The 23,266-nt window shown below is 43.9% G+C and overlaps 1 long non-coding RNA gene across 1 annotated transcript; it reads right to left on the bottom strand.

Moving 5' to 3' along the window:
• Positions 1-453: 453 nt before the first annotated feature.
• On the bottom strand, positions 454-15,434 carry LOC138515500 (uncharacterized). Its single transcript, XR_011282031.1, has 3 exons — positions 14,843-15,434; positions 14,604-14,730; positions 454-755 (listed from the first exon to the last, which is right to left on the bottom strand). It is a non-coding gene; the product is annotated as an uncharacterized lncRNA (long non-coding RNA).
• Between the last annotated feature and the right edge of the window lie 7,832 nt (positions 15,435-23,266).

Raw genomic sequence — 23,266 nt, 5'->3', positions numbered from 1 at the left:
TCCTTTTGTCCGCTAATAGTACAATTTCCTATGGGCCTCAGCCGACTTTTTGTCCACTAAAGAAATGATAAATCAGGCTGGTGTCCGCCGACATTATGTGATAATCCTATGACTGGCGCTATTGACCTGGCTGACTTGCTTTTGCGATACTAAATCATATCTCCCGCCCCTAAGCCTGACATTATGAAAGCATTCATATTCCCCGCCTCTCTCTGTGACGTTACAGGGTGCGTCATCAAACGCGCCCAGTCGTCTCCAGTCCTACGTGACTTTACACAGAACCCGGAAGACAACACACATTATGTCACAACACAGCGCGCCACAATTCGGAATATGAAACTGTGATTTAAAAGCCAACAGCAAGATTGTAAATTTTGTAAAGTACATTTATTTGACATCAAATGTTTAGAGAATATTCAGCGATTTTCATTTGTCTTTGTTGTCGATCCGCAAAAGTTCATGTTGAGCCACGCGATGTTCCTTTGCGGTAGATAGGCTGTTGGTTTATGATAAAAGCAGTAAATGGTTGCACTGATAATCGGAAGGTTGCTCCAACAACGAGGCATTAGACCACCATAATGGTTGGTATGTTGCTTCTAGCCGCTAGTACTGCGAAAGGGCATATTGGTCCTTGGCGATTGTCCCATAAAATGGTGAGGGTCATGAAGTTGCTTACATGGAGCTGCACCTGGCAGTTGAAAAATCCATCCGCTGGAGTCTGAAAATCGTGACATTGGAAAAATGGGGCAACATACCTGTTTTGAAAAACATAAATTAGTCTCACCAGCCGATCTTTATTAAAAATATTCATTTTATTTATTAGGGTGTGAAACTATTTGCTAGCAAAGATAATGCAACGGAGTTTGTTAATAATAAAATAATAATATTTTCGCATTTATATAGCGCTAAGAACCGTCAGGTATCTCAGCGCTGCTTATTATTACCCATGGTGTGTGGTGCTCATTTATCGACCACGGAAGGATGAAAGGCTGAGTTTGGCCGTGCCGGGATTCGAACCTGCGTTAGCAAGCTGTGCACGGATGTCAGAGCGAGCGCTCTACTCGCTATGCCACTTGACCGGCTACAGTGAAGTGGCACAGCGAGTAGAGCGCTTGACCGGCTACAGACCGGTTAAATTATTTCTATTAACCCACCCTGTGTCGTCTGCCTTTTTCAGAGCCCTCTAAATGACAGGGGATCAATTTGGCGGTGATAGTGCGCGGTAGAAAACAATATGCCACATTGAACGAACAAGTACAACTTGACCGGGCTTTAATGTCACGCTATTGTTATTATATTCCGGTATAAAATAATCTAAAGGGTTACTTACATTATAATTGCATTTTCCATTGTCCAAGTGTAGTGCAGTCCCAAAATACAACTCTGCCTGTGCCAACGATCTTTCTCAAAGTGATATAACATACAAAAGTGGTTTCGTTTCAGAAATTTCATCTTTATCGTGTCTTACGTTTTTGCTACACTTCTTCAAAAGAAGTCTTTCAGCACAATCTCTGTCTGTCAAGGTAAAAAAAAAATAGAACCTTATACTGGGAGTCGTGGGCCTCTCCGGGCTGCGAGAAAAAAATGGAAGCAGCTGACCTTCACTGTGAATGAGCATAAATTCTTACTTTGCAACATTCTGTGTATAGCCATCTGTGAGAATTTGCTGTTTACACTACATCTTTCTATATTGTTTTCGTGCTAATAAAAAAAGTTTGCTTAAGGGATGTTATGGTTCCAAGTAAAGCCGAAAAACCCCTGAAATTCGCCAGTTATGTTAAGCTAAGCAACCATAACTCGTGCCACCACTGCTAAGACTAACACCCAGGACATCAAAGATGGCATCGCAAATGTCATTGATGACATCACTGATGACATCACGGGGGTCATTCCGAGTAGGGCGGTAAGGGGTAACGGTCGCCGGTAACGAGACCGGTGCCATTAAATCCTTACTGCCCTATTCCGAGTTCCCTTTGTGGGTTGGTACTTAACGCCTGCTTTTTGCAGGCGTTAAAAAACCAACCCGCAAAGGGACCTAGGAGCTAATTACAGCACTGTAATTTACGGTGCCGTAATTAGCGCCTTCCCCATTCCCATTGAGCTCTATGAGCCAAAAATGGGAATGGGAAAGGGCCCATGGTGAATGGGGAATTACCGCCCCCGCCAACCTTGGAATGGGGCGGTAATTACGCCATTCACCATGGCGGAGTAGGAAAAATACTGGCGTCAACCAAGGCGCTAATAGCGCCTTGGTTAACGCCAGGGTCGGAATGAGGACCCACATGTGCATTTACTTTTCATGAAATTTGTGCACAAGGGATTTTTATTATAATGTTGCGAAAAAAGTGTCAAGGATCATTGCAATAAATATCATACCGTAATTAGTGCTTTGAACGATGCATTGATATAAATAGCATTGTATTATGGGATTCTATCTAGCATACTGAGCTACTAATGGAGAAACATAGCATTGTGTGCAGCGTACAAGATGAAAGTATAATATTTGTAATGTTAATATGTTGAATAATGAAATGATAATTGTCCTGAAATGTTCGAAAATAAACAAAATGGGGGTGTTCTGAGGACGTTCTTCGTATTGTGTGACTGCTTGGATGTATGCAATGAGGGAATGGCACAGGGAGTAAAGTAGAAATGGTAGAAGGGGTGTCGAAGAGTTACGCTGTCCGTGGACACCGCGGCTGTCCGTGGACAGGGCGTGCTACATCCGGGGTTTTCCAGCAAATCCACCATGGAAAGAAGACTGTACGGATTAGCCAATCAGATGTGAGGTTGTGGATTTGTGTTGAAAGAGACTGTGTGTGGTGAAGATGGCAGAGTAGAGAAAGTCAGGGTGTTCGTGCTTGGAGATATGTTTGTGCATGGTTTACAACAATACGCTCGATGCAGGCATGTTGAAAAGAACTTTGATGTGAAAGGAGTGGAGGTGGTGTGGAACACTGTGCCTGATTGCAATGTACAGGGAATTGTACAAGTTTGTGAGGATATGGCCACGATTAACAGTCCGCATGTGGTAGTTTTGCACTATGGTGCTTTCCATTTGGGCAACGTCAGTGCCCCTACTTTGTTGGCTGATTTGGAACACTTGGTTCAAGCCGTAATGAAGATCCTTCCAAATGCGAAAGTAATTTTTTCTGGATTACTACCTAGGGCAGTATGGGACAATAGCTCAGTTTTTTGTCCTCAGCAAAACATTGCTAGGTGTGTCATCAACCGAGGCATGTGTGCCTTCATGCTTAGAGCTGGTATGTTCTTCTGTAATAATGAGAATATTGATGCCAGTAATACTGTTAATTTTAAAGAAGATGGCATCTCTTTATCTTTTACGGGAAATGCCTTTTAATTTTGGAATGTAAGGGTTGCTTTGGAGAAGGTTATGTGAAGATTTTAGGAGTAAAGTAAGAAAAAAAACAAGAAAAAAAATACAAAATAACAGGTGTCTGTCAAGCATCTGTAAAAAAAACAAAGTAAACGTCTCTTTTCAGAGCCAACTTCAAAGGGGAAATGGGGCACACTATGTAAATTTACATTCACCACGCTCAGATTCTCGATATGTCTGCGGACATGGCGGTAGTCCGCGGACATCAAAATCACTACGTGGGGGTTCAGTATGTTCTATGTTACATGTATATGAAGTCAGGGATATTATGGTTAAGTTGTGCTACTAAAAACCTATGAAATTCAGTGAAAAAACATTGTTAAAGGGACGTTATGGTTAAGTTGTGCTACGAAAAACCTATGAAATTCAGTGAAAAAACTTTGTTAAAGGGACGTTAGGATTAAGTTGCACTACGAAAAACCTATGAAATTCAGTTAAAAAACGTTGTTACAGGGACGTTATGGTTCAAAGTAAAACCGAAAAACCCCTGAAATTCGGCAGTCATGGTAAGATAAGCAACCATAACTCGCGCCACCGTGCACTGCTAACACTAACACCCAGGACATCAAAGATGACATCACAAATAGCAAAGCCATTGTCCAAAGATGAACGCTTTTCCAAATGCGTGCAGCAACATATGGCAATGCATTTACATGCAGCGTGTAAGGGGAAGAAATTAAGTAACCGGTTGGCTATATTAGAACTATGGAAAATGTTTCAGGACGAGGAAAGGAACTCGATCCAAAAGCAATGGAGTCAACGTGGTATGAAAGCAAACAGTTTCGGCCCCCCCCCCCTCTTCTTCAAACCGCAAATTTAGATCCAACAGCACGAAGTCAGGGATTTTACTCCTTAAAGGAATTGAAAGCAGCAGCAGAATACACAAATCCTACTTTTGCACCGCCAGCATATAGCAGCAAAGGCAACATTTGGTGGTGCAAAGCAAGCAAATAAAAAGGCGCAGGATAACAGTGGCAAATTGTAAGGAGAGCAGTGTATTGCAAGCAAAACTGAAGGAAAATGACTTTTTTCAGAGGAGAGGACATAGCGAAGGTCCTGAGACAATAGTCCCGCCAAATGAATGGGTAGGTGGACAGACATTGCTTAAACTGGACGGGAAGGCCACAAGTGAGATGGGGTCAATGGGAGAGGAAGCTTCAAATCATAAAGATACGGAGAAGATAGCTAAGGAATGGGCAGAAATAATGGAGGAAGAGAAGAGAAGAGAAGAGAAGAGAAGAGAAGAGAAGAGAAGAGAAGAGAAGAGAAGAGAAGAGAAGAGAAGAGAAGAGAAGAGAAGAGAGGAGAGGAGAAGAGAAGGAGGAGTATGAAAAGTTGAGAAGAGAACAAGAGCAATCAGAAGAAAGGCAGAATGAGGAAAGAGGGAAGAAAAAGCAGAGAGTCTAGAGGAAACAGCGAGGAGGAAGGCCGAAGAAGATCAGGAGAAACAATTACAAATAAAGAGGGCAAAAAGAAAGTTGGAAGTCGAGCAACTTCTTAAAGAGCTCTGACTCAGAGAAGAAGAGGAGAATAGGAGACGAGAGCGGGAATGAGATGGAAGTAGGCAGAGATGATTTTAGAAAGCGGTGGACATTAAGACAGACTTGACACGGCTGAAAGATGATGACGGGGAAGGGATACAACGTAGACTAGGGTATCTTTACAGGAGCAGAAGAGACAGATCATCTTTGCACAGACGACTAGGGGTACCACAGGGCCCTTGTTGAGGGGGCAATGGGGTTTTACAGATCGAGCAAAGGGAAAACAACGGGACAAAGAGATGTTAAGGAGGCTTAGTTTCAAGGACGAAAGAGAAGAGAACAGTGACAATAGTATTGGGACCATAGGGTCAGATGAAGACCAGCTGGAGACGACGATGACAAGGGGGAGAGGCCTCAGTGCTGCTCCAAGGAAACAAGCCCTGACAGAGACAAAGTGTGGGGAGAAGGGGATGACATGAGAAGAGAAGAGAAGAGAAGAGAAGAGAAGAGAAGAGAAGAGAAGAGAAGAGAAGAGAAGAGAAGAGAGGAGAGGAGAGAAGAGAAGAGAAGAGAAGAGAAGAGAAGAGAAGAGAAGAGAAGAGAAGAGAAGAGAAGAGAAGAGAAGAGAAGAGAAGAGAAGAGAAGAGAAGAGAAGAGAAGAGAATGGGGAGAACCAAGGGATGACTGGATCATCCTAGGGACAGGTCACACAGTGCAGACAAATTTACCCTGTATGTGCAGAGGCTCAGAGCCCAAGTATCCTTTTGCTGGTAATCAGATTGACTGCTAGAGAGCCCCTGCTGATTCTTTACGTGTGGTAGCAAGAGGCTGGTCGCTAAAACCTTTCGGTATTAAGCCTCATCCTGCCGCACGCCTAAAGGGCTGCACGGCGACCAGTGAGGACTGACACTCAAGACCACGCATGGAAAAAATGAAGAAGTCAACAGGAGCCACACGCACAGACTCCATGTGCGAAAACTGGGAGGAGTAACTGTAATGGGGGGAATCCATTTACAGTGATCGGATTGTCATTATAACTGCAATAGGACAGTCTACAGACAAATCTGATGTGTTCGATCCTATCCGTTACACCCAACCCGAATGAGGATCCACATACAGGGATGACAATCGGTAGTAAGATTATCTCCTTTCTCATTGATACAGTGGCAACTCGATCCTATATTAAGGAAGGAAGATATCAATGTCAGGCATTGCAAGGAATATGCAAGGATTATGCAAGGATTCTCAGGAGCTACAGATTTGGTTCCTTTTACTGATGAACCCACACTTTCCATGGGAGAACACAACCTGACTTTGCCATTGTTATATTCCCGACAGACAGTAAACATTATGGGTACGGACATGATGAGCTGACTCAAAATGACCATTTCATTTACAGAGCTGGGGTAGTGTGCTCGACACCAGGAATTCACTACATGAACACGAGAGAACTCATTCAGGCATATTGAGGGCAGACTGTACAGGGGGGGGCGGTACCAGCAGACTTTGAACTATACCAATATGGAGCGTAAGTGCTTATTGCATGGCTTCCAGGAATACAAGGCAGACTATTAGGCATATCCAATGAGTTCTTGTTCAGACCATAAATTCCCCTGGATGAAAAGGAAGGACATATGATAACGATAGAACTAGAAGCGGTTGTAGTAAAAGATGAGAGAATAGTGTTGCATGGGACTGACGATGAGGGATGGTTATGGAGGACAGTACTCACATTAGTTGAAGGGCAGAGGCTGACTGATTTGATAGTTGAGGAACTGTTTTTTGATGATCGTTCAGATCACGACACAGTGTTTTTTATGAGCACTACACACTGGATGAGTATACATCACAGGGAAGTGCCACAGAGAATGATATTTTGCAAAGGGCACCAACACCATTTATTTTTCGAGGACAACTTGGGGCAAGGGCCCAGCATCGTATGGACCAGCAACCCATATGACATGGGTCTGTTAAAAGGGATCTGAGCTGTCAAAATAAAGCTCAAGCCAGGGGCTACATTAACAAGGGCAAGACAATATCCCCTATCAAAAGAGGCAGATGAGGGTATTTATGAGACAATCACTGTGTTAGTAAAGCAAGGTATTCGAGTACCTTCGAGTCACAGTGTAACACAGATGTGTACCCGGTGAAGAAGGCGACAGGGGGATCATGGCATTTTATTCAGGATTTGTGTCCTTTAAATCAAATTTTCGAAGCAGAATTTCCTCTACTTCCTAATCCAACGACAATTCTATGTAGCATCTCGGCAGAAGCTACTCATTTCATGGTAATAGATTTGAATAATGCCTTCTTTTCTATACCACTTCTCAAAGAGTCACATGACATGACTTCTTCTCTATATGGAAACACACAAGATTACCACAGGGGCACTGTGAATCACCCTCTATCTTTAATAGGGTTCTCCAAATGGACATCAGCAACATACAGATGCAGAGTACCATCATTCAGTATGTGGATGATATTTTGATTTGCAGCAAGTCTGAATAGCAGTGTCGAAATGACTCAGTATACTTGTTGACATTGTTAGCAGAGAAGACAAGGTGAAATTACAATATTGCCAGTAGGAGGTGTTGTACATTGGACAGCTGATATTGCAGCAAAGCCGAAGGGTAACTACAGAAAGGGCAGAGGTGATCTTCAGAATGCCGATGCCAAAGACAGTGAGAGAAATTCAGCCATTTCTGGGCCTTTATATTTACTGCAAAGCCTGGCTATTGACTACAACACGTACAGGAGACCCCTATTAAGTGGGCTCCGTGAGGCACAGAGAGGGGATGGTAACCTATTATTGACACACAAAATGACGGAAGCATTTGAGGAGCTGAAGAAGTCAATATGAACAGCGCCAGTGTTAGGGGTTCCTGATTACCATGACGACTTTTATTTGTTTTTAAACCGCAACAGAGCAGTTATGACTGCGGTACTCACGCAAAAGACAACCCTAAGACACAAGCCAATGCCCTACTGTAGCGGGCAGTTAGATCCAGAGATCAGGGCACATTTACCCATGCAAACAATATTTTGCTGCTGCTGCATTCACAGTAGAAAAGTCGATGAGTATCACAATGGGGTGCCGCACCACACTTTACATGGAGCATGCTCTCTTCGCGATCCTCGAAAAACCTAAAAGCACATTGACTAGTTAGAGAGCATCTGGATATGAGGGGATTATCTTGAATCCAGCAAAAAAGGTAGTAAGATGCAGAATTGTAAACCCAGCGAAATTCCTAGCTGAACCAGTGAAAGAGGGATACTCTGTGCACAAGTGTTCTACATATATGGAACAATACCATGACATTCCCAAAGTGGGGCAGAATGCCCTTGATGGGGGAGAAGTATTTTACATTGATGGGTCTTCGACGATAGACCAGGCAATGGGAGAAAGACATACTGGGATGGCAGCAGTGAAAATTAAATCAGACGGGATGACTGAAGTAGTAGCAAGCTCAAGATTGCCTTTACATTTTTCAGCACAAATGGCAGAATAAGTGGCTCTCATAAAGGAATTAGAATGGCACAAGGACCAGGAAGTCACAGTGTATTCTGATTCAACCTACGTGTCGTCTACAGTACAAGTTGGACGGTCACGATGGCCCTTACTCAAAAAACTCTCTTTAGACCCATCAATACCCACAAACTACAGACCCATCACCACAGTCCCCTTCCTGCTTAGAATACTAGATAAGACATCCTATCTACAAATACAACAATACCTAGAAATAAACCATCTCCTGGGAATCCGGCAGTCGGGCTTTGGACCCCAACATGGGACAGAGACTGCACTCATCGATCTTAAAGCTCAAATTGACACCCTCAGAGACAATGGGAAAACTGCTCTACTACTTCTACTTGACCTCTCAGCGGCATTTGATTTAGTAGACCACAAAATCCTCTGTAACCACCTAGATTCGGAAGCTCACTTCTCGCAAGAAGCCACTGGCTGGATTGAATCTTTCCTTAACAACATGTCTATGTGTGTCTTCTCTACGTCATCCTCTGCCAACCCTATCCCCATCACATGCAGGGTTCCCCAGGGATCATGCGTCTCCCCTACCTTGTACAACGTGTTCACAAACCCCCTGTTCGATGATCTTGATGGTCTGGGTATCACCTACACCAACTATGCCAATGATACCCAGATCCTCATCCCGCTAACGGATTAAGACAAGGATTTGGCCTTCGTGAACAGGGTGTACCTCATCATCCCAGCATGTATGGCCTCTCACAGTCTATGCCTGAATGATGACAAAACCAAGCTCATCATCCTTGATTCCACTCCTAACCTAAATAAACTAGATCACAAATACACCAGCTTCAGTATAGATGGCAATACCATTAATGTAGCCAAGGAAGTCAAAACTCTTGGGTTCTATCTAGACTCCACCCTATCCTTCCGTACACAGGTTAGCTCCATGGCCTCCTCTACTGCTCACACATGTAAATTAATAAGACTAGCCAAACCTTTCCTCTCAACCCAGAGCTGCACCACCTTAGCCAGAGCCCAATCTTATCAAAACTGGATTATTGTAACGCCCTGTATGTAGGAGCCAATAAACATGTTACAAACAAAATCCAGATTTTGCAAAACAATGCTCTCAGAGCAGCACTGTGTATCTTCAAAAAAGAACACATCTCTAACATCAGGAGAGCCCACAATTGGCTCACCACCACTGCCAAAATAATGCTCAAGATAGCCTTGTTGACGCACAAATGCCTCAACAATGCTGCCCCTCGCTACCTTGTCGATAGAGTCAAGAGATACAACCCCAACCGATCTACCAGAACTGCCAACCTACTAACAGTCCCCGGATTTAAGCGAACCAAAACTGGTGGTAATAGTCTGCAGGTGAAAGCAGTCCAACACTGGAACTCCCTGCCACCTACTTTAAGGACACCTCAAACCTACCCCCATTTCAGGCATAACTACATTCAGTGGATAAAGGAAAATGACCACTAACCTCACCACCAACCCATTATGCACATTCGCAAATTGCTTGTTAATGTATCTGCCTTTTATCTGTAACTGTATTGCCTTTGTATCTTTAACTGTATTGACTCATGTAGACACCTGTAATTACTGTACAGCACTGTAACCAAGCTGAGAATAACCTTGCTGCTCCTGCGCCCTGATAGCCTCGGATCCGGTGCATACTACAAATGAATAAACATAAACAAACAACAAACAGAGGAGAGCCTTCCGACCTGCTGATGGCACACCAGTACAGCATGTGCCCCTATTTGGCAAGCTTATAGATGCACTACAACTCCCACCAACCATAGTGGTTGTGAACTGCCAAACAAACACGAAAGGGGTGAATTTACTCTCCCGTGGCAACGCAGACATGGAAGCAAAGTGTGCAGCATATTTTACACAAATAAAAGAGTTCAAAACTCCATCGAATACACGTATCTGCTTGCGGAATATGATCTTTAAGAAGGATATAGTGCATTACCAGCCATGCAAGTAATGAAGTTCCAATTAAAGCACTGGTAGAAGAAAAAGGAGCTATGGGTGGGAGGGGGTGTTCAATATCCCCTGCAGACACCCTTGTGGCAACAGGAGAGCACAGGTAAGCTAGTGATCCCAGTAGCATTATTGCAGATTGCACTCATGCAACTGCATCATCCCACTCTTCTAAGTAGGGACGTACTTGCCACACACATTGGTAAAGAGTGGTTCTGTCCAAATATGGTGGAGCATGTAGTCGCATTCATGGAAAACTGTATTATTTGCAATATACCGCCCAATCAGGCCTTTCCAACACCTCCATGTAGATTATGTTGACATGATCCAAGTATGCCAAGGCTACTGCTACATGATAATAGTTTTATGCCCATTTTTCCAGTGGATCAAAGCCAGTCCCTGTTCACACCCTGATGTTCTCAGAGCTGCAACATTCCTCATTAAAGAGGTTGGGGGGGGGGGTGAGGTCCAGCGATCTGACAATGGACCTTACTTTGTAAATGAGACCTTTGAGCATATCACGGCTCTACTGGGGATCAAGCACAATTCCTCCTGTGCTTATCACCCGCAAGCGAATTGAATATGCAAGGGCCTAAATGGCCTGTTGAAAGAGAAAATAGCAAAAATTAAAGCCACAGTGAAGAAGGGGTGGCTTCATTGCCTGCCCCTAGCCCTATTCACATCATGCAACCGCCTGGATCTGACCACCACTTAACCCCCCATGAGGTGGTGACAGGGTGATTCATACTACTCCCACTTGCTCCTACTACTAGAGTTTTGACAGACACCCACGGTTCTACTGTTGTCCTAGGAGATGAAATGCATGATTATATTGATTTGATGATGTGTAGTGCTTCTTTTATCTCTCGACAGCTTCAATCCCGGGGGGAGAGGTCGAAGAAGAGTGAGGAAGACAACACCCCAAAAGCTAATCAAGAACCTTTAAAACTGCCACTACTTTACCCAGTTGACATTGTTCTTTTGCAGAGTTTCATTCGGCCTTGGTTCAAGCCAAGGTTCAAGGGACCCTATTTTGTTGAGCAGGCCACTGACCGTGTGGTTCAGCTGAGTGGAAAAAATGCCTGGAACTATATCAGAGACATCAAGCCCTGCCGAGGTCAGACCTACTGCCACCAGAACAAAGACGATTTGATACAAAAAAGAAGAGCTAGAAAAAGAGGAAGCATCACACCAATGACTAACCCGCTCTATGGCTAGAATTAGGAAAGGACAAAATGCACAGTTAGATTAGGCACACTATCTTTTCCTCACATTAGCTATTCACTGAGAAAGTAAAGGTCTTCTTCAAGGATATACGTTGAAACAATGTATCCAAAAAGATCGAATTACAAAATTGTGGAGCCCACTTGCCTGTTATTTATCATTTGATCCTTTGGGATTTTGCCTGTTTGTCACCCGCACTGCCTTTAATGTATGTGGGGGACAACCCTGCAACCCCCGCTCCCTTGTTCGGTATTAAAGGGCTCTGATCTAATGCACCATGCCAAATACACAACAAACGTGCATTCAACATTTCAGATTCAATCTTTTCGTGCAATCCCCTTTTTCCAACACATGATTCCATTCCCGCACACAACCATTCAGGAGCACTTTATTAGATCTGTAATTGAAACAGAGACTGAACGGATGATCCTGCATTGATTGTTCTTTCATGCTTTTCTGCTTTACATGGCACAAATCTACCCACAGTTGACCCACGGAGGCCTCTGTAGCATAACATTGCTCAGTAACACAAGAATCTGTTTAGTGTGGGAGAGGTTGTTAAGTACAGCGCTCTCCCAATATTTTAGACAAAGAGCTTAACCTAACACACTAAAACTATAATCACACATTTTTGAGGCTTTTCAGGGAATTTCTACAGGTCTTTGGAGCAACGCAAGAGGACATCCGGTACTACAAAAATGGGAACTGTAATTTGAACTGCTGTATTGATGTATTGTACCTTTTGTTGTCTCTACCTCTTCACCATCCTTGCATTATGAAGAATTTTATTTTCACATGCACATGCCCTGACCCCGACTAATCCGACCCTTATCTGTGCTTTTTAAGAAGCGATATCTGGGCAGATGACAAGCGCTGCCAAATAGGTAAAAAATCTCAAGTGCAGGGATGACGTAAACTATGATCAGGTAAGTTTGTACCTACCTTATTCGCCCAATTTTCTAATAACATGTGGTACACGCACATGACCACGGTAGGGGAAAGAAAGCATGAAGGAGAGCTGTTAAATATGCACTCTCATCCCCTATGCCATGAGGACATCCAGAACATTTGTAGTCACTGAAGTTTGAACCACCACAGCACAATACCTCATGCATTTGTCGCTGTGCACCACCACAGGCCGATTTCAAGAGAAATGGGCCACATTAAAATGGATGGTGCGGAAAACGTGACACAAAAGGAATTACAAAGCCCCAATACAGGACAAAAGGCAATAGGAGGAATACCAGGCTGCTGGGAAAGACCACAGCTATTAGTATATGGACAAATGGACAAAGCAGAATGATGGAAGAAATGAGTGATTGGGGAAATTGCACATGCTTCTAATAGTTCCGGTGGAAATAATGCACTTGAGTTCCTTTGGTGTTTATCCTTGTTCAAGGTCACCTTCTCCTCTTCACTCTGCTCAGCTTCAGTGACATTTTCTTCTTCCAATGTGCATTCAGTTTGGGGTACCCCTCCATTTCTGTACTTCTGGGGAACCATCAAGGCTGTTGTATTCAATGGCACCAGGTTACATGCCTCTCCTCTATTTGGGGGTGCTTCTGCATGTGAGCTTCAGGCCCGATGATGGTCCACGAATACTGCTGTGCATCCTCTCATGCCATGTTCCTTCGAAATGTGTCTGCAGCCTCCGTTCTCTTCAACCTTTACTGGACCTTCATCCTGGTAACATAGTGGTGTTATTCTTGTGGGGAATTCTGGGCAGAGGGGTTTCCTTGTTTTCTACCCATGTGAGCAACTTGAACTTCCTTGCCCACTCATTGAGGTACTCATCGTTTTCTCTCTGCACCATCTGCACTTAGAACTGTCAGGAGTGCTTGTGCTTTGCATCCCTGCAGCCCTTATGACCCATTCTTCTCCTGCAAACACCCATCCATATACTGGGAGTTGGTGTCCCTTGCAGGATTCAGGCACTCCACCTACCCCTCTTCTTCTGATCTTAAAACATTGTGATTCCCTTTGTGTTGCTGTTCTCGCTTCTCCTTTGTTTGGGCCTTCCAGTGTATATTGTGTCATGTCATCTGTGCTTTAGCAACCCTCTATCATTATGGTTCTTTACGGGGTTGTCTGTAAAATCCACTGGTAGGCAGCAGCTTACCAGCAACCCCGTAACACCCTTACTACCACCTGATATCCCGGTTCTAGCGGGATATCACAAGCGGCAGCGGTAATGGCAAATGCCCATTTCCATGGAGCCCCATACGACTATGCGAACAGTGCCGGTGCTTCAGTGACAACCATGACGGTAGGGGCCTGAAAACCCAGCAGTTCAGGGCTGCGCGGAGATCTGTGGCCCCCTACCTGCATTGTTGTAGTATGGCAGTCCAGAAAGGGTTCCGGTACATTGCTACGAGCATCCTTATTACTGGACCGCCATACTTATAATGAGGGCCATTGTCCGTGTTTTCATATAACTCTCCTCATATGGGAATATCTTCTGTGTCAATCATCGTAGTGTAGCCTGTTTCCTCTGGTACCATCACAGAGGTCCTGGAGGTGCTCATGCCCTGGGAAGTAAGAGAGCATATGTGGCAGCCCTCCCCTGAAGTCTCTCTCCACACACAGGTCAGGTGCTGGAACTATAAATTGCTAGCGGTGTGAGCCGAATTCGTCATACATGCGCTCACGTGTTTAAAATGAGTAATGACGCCCCATTTGAGCTGCTTCATCTCATTTGTGATACTAGAAAGGAACCGGGTCATGACATCAGTAATTAAGGGAAAATATATCAGATAACATATACTTCAGGTACATAATACATGCATAATATATTTTTGCAACTCATAATGCTAGGAGGGTAAAGCATAGCCACAATTGTTTCAGCAGCACTGCAACTCCACGTGTTGTAAGTGCACGCCCATTACCTTATATGTAAGTTATACCTTGATACCTTGCAAAACCGATACCACTGTGTACCATCAACATCATTTCCTATATATTTAATTATTTATGTTCTCCCTCTTTAATGCACAACGGGTGATCCTGTTATGCTCACCTGGTCTCTGCGGAGGTGTTGGGGCATGGTTGCAGCCCTCTCGGGGGTGAGGTTGCTCAGGTCCGACTTCGCACTCTGCGCTTATGTGGTGACTGGTGGTAATAGGTGATGCTGCTTGGGACTGCTCCTGTGTGGAGAATAGGGGGTGTGAGTATACCAGCTTGTGTGCGTGATCCCCTTCCAGACCCCTTCTCCCAAACCGTGGTACCCGTGGAATGTGCTGTCCCTGGAAACCCCACCTGTTGATTAGTTTTGGCAAGCACTCCGTCCTGCTGCTTCTGACAGGGGCACTTCTATGATCTGGACAGAGTTCCTTCACTGGTCCCTTGCACATGGTAGTCCAGTCCTGCTGCGACTAAGCTACTATACTTCAGGTAAGTGTTCCTGTTTGCCTTTGTCTTTCCTCATCTGTTTTTGTTGTATTGTAAAGTTTGTTGTCTTGTATTGCTGTCCGTTCCACTTTTGATGTTTGCTCTTTTGCTTTCTTCCCTTGCAGGTGATGTTGCTGGCCCTGCAGAAGCTGCAGAGCTCGAGGCGACAGCCGGAGGGAATGAGAAACGAAGCTGCAGCGGTACAGTAGCTGGTAAATTGTTAACTAGGGGGCACGCAGGGTTGAAATGCAGCGCGGCCCTAGGACATATGTTCTAACCTTGTCTTTCTTGTTCTTCACAGGGTCTGAGTTCGTGGATGCGGTGTGCGGTGCTGCGGCGTCGGGATCAAGATCACTGGATGTCAGGAGATGAGTCTGTAGATGAAGAGATGAAACACCGGTTTCCTGGATGTGAGTATGCAGGAGAACGCCTGGTTTCAAAGGTAAGTAAACTGGTCCAAGCGGCGGTGAACGTCGCGTTGCACGCAAGTGCACAGTAACGTGAAGCACCGGCCTTAAGGATGGAGCAGCTTATATAGTTGAGCCTCTGAAGCCACGCCCACCAGGTTCAGCTTGCTTTACACACCCTGCCACACCCGATGAGTCAGCACATGTAGACCAGGTCTAGGGAGCCGCACCCGATGAGTCAGCACATGAGGATGTTCTCTGGAATAAAGGCTTTCAGTTCCTGGAAAGTTTGTGTAAAATAAAAGCACTCCTGCACTGAAATAAAGAAAAAGCACTCCTGCACTGAAATAAAGTGTTACTGCTCACATCGCTATATGGGCCTGGCCCAAAGGCGCGAGGACTGAGTGCAGCCAGGGCCCCTGTGTTTATAGGTCCCAAAGGGACATAAGTGAGTCAAGTGACCTATTGCCCCATCACTCGATGGTGTGGTTTTTGTGTTCTGGGGCCTGTGGGCATGATAGATCCCTGCCACCACGAGCATCGGGTGGTCACTTAAGTGATGCTCAAATACCTTCGGTGGGAGACAACAGCCCATTGGAAGTTCTTTTCTCATGTCACCATCTTTTTCTTTTTTTGGGAGAAAAGTTGTCACCGCAAGAGCATCTTCTTTTCAACCCCAAAAACAAACACTTCTCTTGTCCCTGTTCTTTTCGTCATCTACCTGGACACAATGTATATTTTTGTAAAACACTCCTAATGTAGCTTTGTGAAGACCTCTGTGTTTGGACACATGCAAGTTGATCCAAGTCCAGGAACCTTTCATCATTTGCTGGGTAGCAGGATGATCAGTTTAAGGGGACAATATGATCATGGATGACACCGGGGTTGGGGAGTACACAATCAGGGTGCTTTTTCTCATGGCCCAGCTTCGTGACATCTGGGTGTCAGGCCGGGTTCCACAGGCCCTCTTTGCGATAGGGCCTTCTGTCCCTGCTCGTGGGCTCAGGTGCAGGGTCAATCGATGCACATTCCTCCCTCTTATGCTTCATTAAAAATCCCCTTGCGCATGAAACACAAAGAAAATAAGCTGAGTTTCTCAAAGTGTATATCCATTTTCTTATTATCACTTCCTACTATTGCCTTAATACTTGCTAGTAATACTCCTTTTTATTCACTTACTTATTCCATCTAAATTAATATTTCAAATGATCACTACCCAATACACCTTTGTCTTCAATATTATTATTTTGTTGCACTCTTAATTTCACTGTAGGATTAGCTGTCCAATTTTCCTTTAACCACATGAGGGAGGAACAAAGAACAAATCAGAAAACAACAGTAACAAAACCCCTTCACTGTCTTTGCCAAGTCTGCTCCTCCTTCTGGGTATGTTCATGAGCTGAGTTTTACAAAGGTAGCGGGCGCCCCTCTCTCGCAAGAACAGACATGATAACCTATTCAGTGGTTATTAACCACTTGAGAGTTCGCAGCCACTGAGCTGAGTTTGTTTACATCCTGTAGAGGCCAAAGGGGGACAAAAAGTCATGATAAAGTAGCAAGTAAAATGTTACTCCCCTTTTAATTAGCTTTCTTTTCTCATTCGGTGGTGGGGCTTTAGCTTTGCCGCTGTATGATTGTTCCATGTAACAGGCTGGCAATTTCTGCGCTCTGGGCCAATGCGATGGTGATGGCTTTCATGTGAACTCCAATAATATGTCTCGCCTCCTTCCAACAACTCTGAACTGTTCCTTTTTCTTCTAATGCTGTCGCAGGCTTGCATGAGCTGTCTTGGTTGTGGCATTTTACTCCTGTTCACCTTATTTATACTGTGTTGGGTTGTGATTGTTGCTGTTTCCTGCTGTGTTGTCCCTGCAAAACTTAACTTCTACTGTTTGTTACCTCCCTTACCTATCCCTACGCTAACACAACTACCGCTGATGCTGAAACAAGCGTATGCAATGTATGTGTGCATGCAGGTGTGACATATGTGTACACAAGTTTTCCTACTGACTCTAACATATACATTTCTCTCCCATCTGCACAAACATCAACAATGCGTTTCTCATAAACATACATTTTGTTTTGAACATAACGAAACATTGCATAACATTTCAGTACATTTACATTTCCTACATTTGATAAAGAGAATGCATTCGTTTTCTTTAATGGCCACCTTTTAAGTATCATACTATACCTGTGACCTCCCACACTCCTTTCACCTCCCCCAGTGCCTACCTGTCATTCCTATTCACCTTCCCTTCACCTCCTCATGTGTTGCTCCTTCCAGTTACATTAATATGCTACCACAACGAGGCCATATGAAAGAATGGCATTCCTTAACTTTATGATGACACACCCAGGGTTCATTAATCATATACAAAATATTGTGTTACTCTTGAATGTTGCTTCCTTGCGCTGGCAGATGTTCCCATTCTGCACATTGTGCTTCTCCTTAAAACCCCCATTCCTGGCCCTTGTTCTGTGTTCAGTCACACATCTTATCTGCACTAATCAGGGCATCATCAGGAGTTGGGCGGTAGTCCTTAAATGCGATAGTAAAACTATTACTGACACATTTAAGAGCTGGCCCTATTGTGGGTTTGGCTGTAAATTGGACTTTTACCTCCAGGAAAAAGCTGGAGGTAAAAATATCCCATTACCGCCTGTTTTCAGATGTTTTTGGTGGTATTATATCTGCCGCAGTTACCACTGGTGGTAATAGCACCCCCAATCCCATTTGGTCCTATCCACCCAATGGGCAATAACCGCCCAACCGCTAATTGAAATCCGGCGCTAATAGCGCCGGACTGAGTAGTGGTAATGTTATTTGTGCTGGCGGTATCCCAGTGGAATTACCACCAGGAATTCCACCAGACACAAGGCCCTCAATCTGTTATTATGCTCATTTTACAGAAATATTGTCTGGTATTATGGGGGGAGATCCTTAAGTAACGTGCGTGTTGCCCCCTACCTCCCTCGTGGCCAAAAATATGAAAAAATGGACAAAGCCCCCAATGAGATACCCCTCAGTTTCCACATATTTTGTACACTATGCCCTCACTTTCCACACCTCGAACTTTACCTGCTTTTACTCTTTGTTTTTGGCTTTCTTTCTCCTCCCCTTATCTCCCACTTGTTCCATCCGCCAGTATCCCTTCTTATACTATTCCTAACTGCCCTTGATCCCTTCAATGTGTGACCATTGTGCGTGTTACTGGCTCACAATGTGCTTAGTTTTGATGCCAAATCCTCTGTGTCTCTATTTTCAATTTGTAGTTGTTACATGAAACTCAAAGTTAAACACCCATTCATTTGGTATAAACATGCCTCCAGCTATTCAATGAGTCAACCTGCCCCTCATCACGAGCTATCTCCATTCCCCACTACACCTCCTCATTGTTATCCCTGGTTGAAGTCACTCTGTCCTCCCCACCTTTGCAGCTTTTCAGCTCACTTGTAGCTACTTGTCATTCTTCCTCCTCTATCTGTGCCTCTCATGTGAATAGAAACCTGTTAGTAATTGTGATAGTCTGCCCTTTGTCTCTACCAGCCATGCTGACTGTATGCGTGTTTCATGAGGGACTACTTCCACGTCTAATAGCACGCTCCTTTGTCACCTCTAGGCAAAGAATGCTAACATGAATGGTGTAAAAAGGTCATGCTCTCCTAGAAAGGGGTCCCCCTCACTACTGTCACACCCCCTGTCCTGTGCATGTGTGTGTGTCTACATTTGCATCAATGCCTGCAGTGGTTACATTTGTTGGTGATGCAGGATTAACTCGCAGCACAAACGTCTGCCACTGTGTGTGATCGTGGGCATAATATTCATGTGATTATTCACTGCATTGTGAAGGGTGTGGCATCCACCTTTTGGATCCTGCCAATTTTGTTACATTCCTCCCCTGCTCTTGCATGCTTGGAAAATGTGTCCCAATCGTATGAGCTCTCTCTCTCTCTCACTCCCATGATTCCCCAATCTATTTTTCGTGCACGCTCGCTTTAAGCACCTCAGATCACACCACTAAAAGGGATTTCTCCTCTTTAATTACCTTACTTCGCAGCCCTGTTCTCTACTGCTCCCCTAATCACATCTTATGAGCATGCTACACTTCAGGCCAGCAATTCCCTATCTTGTCAAAGGTCCAGAAATACCACCTTTTCCAATAACTTCCCCTCCTCCCCTTCTCTGTGCCACTGATGGTTATTATACTTTCCTTTCTTCCCCAAACCACCTTTCTATACTTGCCATCTTACCTTCACATGTAAGTTAACAACCACTTATTGCCTGCAAAATTCATCTTCTTTACCTTGCATTCCAACATTAGTCAATACCGTGCCTGGGTCCCATGCTCTCTCCCTAATGTATAAATACTTGCATTTATTTATTTTATGTGTCCCTCTATATAGTGCCAGAGCATGCAGGCATTAGGGAACATTGCTGTCATTGTCATGTGATCAAAATCAACATTCACAGGAAAAAACTTCTCTTCCTATATCCAAATGTCTGTGAGTGTTACTCCCCCATTACCTTTGCTACACCAAAACTTGGCTTCTCGCGGGGGTTGGCCCCATATATCATACTTCAATTACCCACAAAAATGCTCAATACCTTCTCATTTTGCTACTTAATTTTATCCTATGTTACTCCAAAACACATGTTGAAAACCCAAGCCGCATGTACACTCTTCCACTGTGCTGGACTCAGCCAGCTTGCTCCACCCTCATCTTCCCCCTGTAGCTAGAAAATACAGCATGCCTTCTTGAGAAATGTAGCCTCCTGCCAGCCATTTACAAAAGGTTGCTTCGCCCACATGGGGAAAGGGGGATTTCTCTCCAGCAGCTGAACATTTCACATTAAGGAAGAGCACATAAATTAGCGAAATGGCAAAGCTGAAGCGTGAACAATACACAGAAAAAAAGCTAACACATTAGCCAGGCATCACATTGAACAATACATCTTCCCCACTCCCATATAAACTCCATAATCTGACCAAAGCTCACACCCACATTACGTGCTCTCTGTATAGCTCAGTACACACTCTCCGCATACCTGTGTGTACCCCAAATACAACACAATAAATAAAACTTAGAAAAAAGCACATACCACAAGCCACCCCCACTCTAACCTCCACCCCTAAAGGCCACTCCAAACCTCCAAATGCCACAATCTTTTTCTGCTTTCCAAAACTTCAAACCCACTTTGCCTGCAAACAAAGAAAATGCTTTTTCCATTGTTCTTGACCAACAACCTTCCGTCAATGCGCATTGTCCTATTCACAACCTCTTTGTGATGTCACCAACCACTATGCACGAAAAACAATTTGAGTGCACTCTTAAACCCCACAATACACAAAAACACCACAACACAAGTACACCACAAATACATCCGTCTTCCGGCTTTTTCATTCACAGGGGAATCCATCTATTAAAAGTTCCCACTCAAGGGTGTGGTCCTTCTTCTATACCATAAATAGCATAGGATAACCTTCAAACTGTATTTTTTTTCTTTTTTCTTTTTTCTGTAAAAATTCAATAAGGTATACCACCTTCCGCAACCTAAGCTAACACCTAGCCACAGGGAATCATCTCATCATCTGCAACCTAGCTAAAGTGTGGCAACAGCAACACATAACTCTTCCCCCAATTCCCTCCCACCTGTATTTTTCGGATTGCTGGACTCATAATGCATACACTCTGTGGATCTTCTGAAACCCTCGGACACCGTCACTCCCACAATCTGACACTCCACCTTCTGATCTGCTAGACGTCCCATGAGGAGCGGGTAGCAATGCAGAGAAGACGGTAAATTGCCGGGGATGTTAGCACTCATCCTCTGCTGCCACTTGGAGTGTGGGGGAGCAAACAGAAAGAGCCCCACTATTGAAGCAAGAGGTCTGGATCAGGGGAAATCCCCATGCCCAAGTAACGGAGGAGTCCAGAACTGGGACAAAACCACTGTTTTAATAATAAAGTATCCAAACAGCAGGAATACACACAGACATCTCAAGATTTTCCAATGCTTTCAGCTGGTTACAGGCTTGTCATGGAGTTTTATTCAGTTGTGACATCATAAACAAATGATACATTTCACAAACCTAGGGTGGGATAGGAATGGTTAGTGAGGTTGGCTATTTATATAAACTCTATGGGGTTAGTGGCCCCATGGGCTACAAACTATCTGTATATACCACCAGTGACCACCTCCCAAATGTTGCAAATACAGGCATGTCAGGCTAGGGTACTGCTATTGGGTCTTGCCACAAAGTGTGAACTAGCTTGGAAGGTGTTTAGAAAATAGCCATTGTGGGCTTTCTCAGCCTGTGAAAGTTACCAGCACATGTGCACAATTGGGGTGGGGTGCCGCCTTGTCCCAATAAGGTTACCAGTCTGACGGCCCTGGCCGCAAGCAAAGACATTCTAGCTTTCAACTTCATACTGTATGGTATTGTTTGTCCCACTGAAATGGATTCAATGAAGAGGCATTCTTAGCCATTTCAGGTGATGTTTTGTAATCCAGCTATAAAAGTAGTAAAATGTAGGTATAAACCCACATTCATGGGCCACACATTCTGGAGGAAGTAACTGATAGGGCAATCAAAATCTGTGGAAAGACAGCTTGGATCTTCCTCTAGGACGTGAAACCCTGTCGAGCAGCGGCCTTTTCTAGCAGTGATGAGGCGGGGGCCAACTTCGTACAAGAGGAAGAACAAAAGCCACAGCTAAAGCGGTCACAACCTGATGAGGTCCGGCCAACGATCACCCTCTCTAGAGCAAAAGCACACTGTCCTTCTTACACATAGTTATTCAGTAAACAGAAAGAGGATTCAACTTAGGAACCCTCCCGTCCCCTGCACACTTTCAAATGTTTGGATTAATCCAATACAGTTGTTTAAACTGCGTTATATGCATTGTACATACATTTGTTTCTAACACATATGGTCAGACACAGGAGTGTGAGATAAAAAAATATATATCTTTATAGTCAGGCTGTATTATTTTCAGCAAGAATTATAGTTCAGACAAAGATTATTTACAGTGCATAGAAACAATATCGATAGATAAAGCTCAAATTGAAGAAAAATGGAGTCCAAATTGATTAGCGACGCGTTTCGAGGAAGTTCTCCTCTTCTTCATAAGGCCACACTTGGACTCTTAATGTAAAAGGAAAGCATAAATTCAGTAAAGAAAATTTTGTAAGCACAATGCATAGACTGTTCATGTCATATTAAATGTATACAGTTAAAAAATAAATGGCATTAATTGTATTTAGAGCATTCATCTGTCCCTAAAAAATAGGGAATTGAAACAATATAACATGTTCTAATATGCATTGTAATTCATGCAACATTATTAGATTAACTAGGTTGCCCCTGCTCGAGAGAGGGGCTGAAGGTCTACTGAAGCATCTTTTCCTGCAAAATTAACTGTATAACGTCCATCATACTGTAATTTAGTGGAGTACTACCTCTAATGGGATCTATCACGTGGATGGTGAAACATAAGCTAAAGAAAATTTAAATATGTAGGTAAAACAACACACAGATAGTTCTTAGGCTATATCAATCTAATATGGAAGAAATACAAAAATCGTTACCTCTGTGAGTAGAAAGTGCCGGAAACAGAGAACCGGACGGAGCGGTGAAAATAAATAGACAGTCTTCGTACATCAGTTAGTTCCTTAAAACATGGCTAATTCCCAAAAAGATACCAGAAATCTAAAGAAAACAAAGCCTGATCAATGCCAAGCTCAATGTTCAAACGTAACAGTTATAGGTGTGAGATAAAAAAATTGAGTAACATACCTAACCAAAATATGGAGGGCGGAAAATAATCAATACAGCGGCCCACATAAGGATGTAGAACTTAAGAATCCCGCCGTCGCTAC

This window comes from Ambystoma mexicanum, chromosome 6q (genome assembly GCF_040938575.1).
Source record: "Ambystoma mexicanum isolate Mex_15411 chromosome 6q, UKY_AmexF1_1, whole genome shotgun sequence".
Taxonomy (NCBI): domain Eukaryota; kingdom Metazoa; phylum Chordata; class Amphibia; order Caudata; family Ambystomatidae; genus Ambystoma; species Ambystoma mexicanum.
This window is presented reverse-complemented; position numbering and strand designations above follow the sequence as displayed.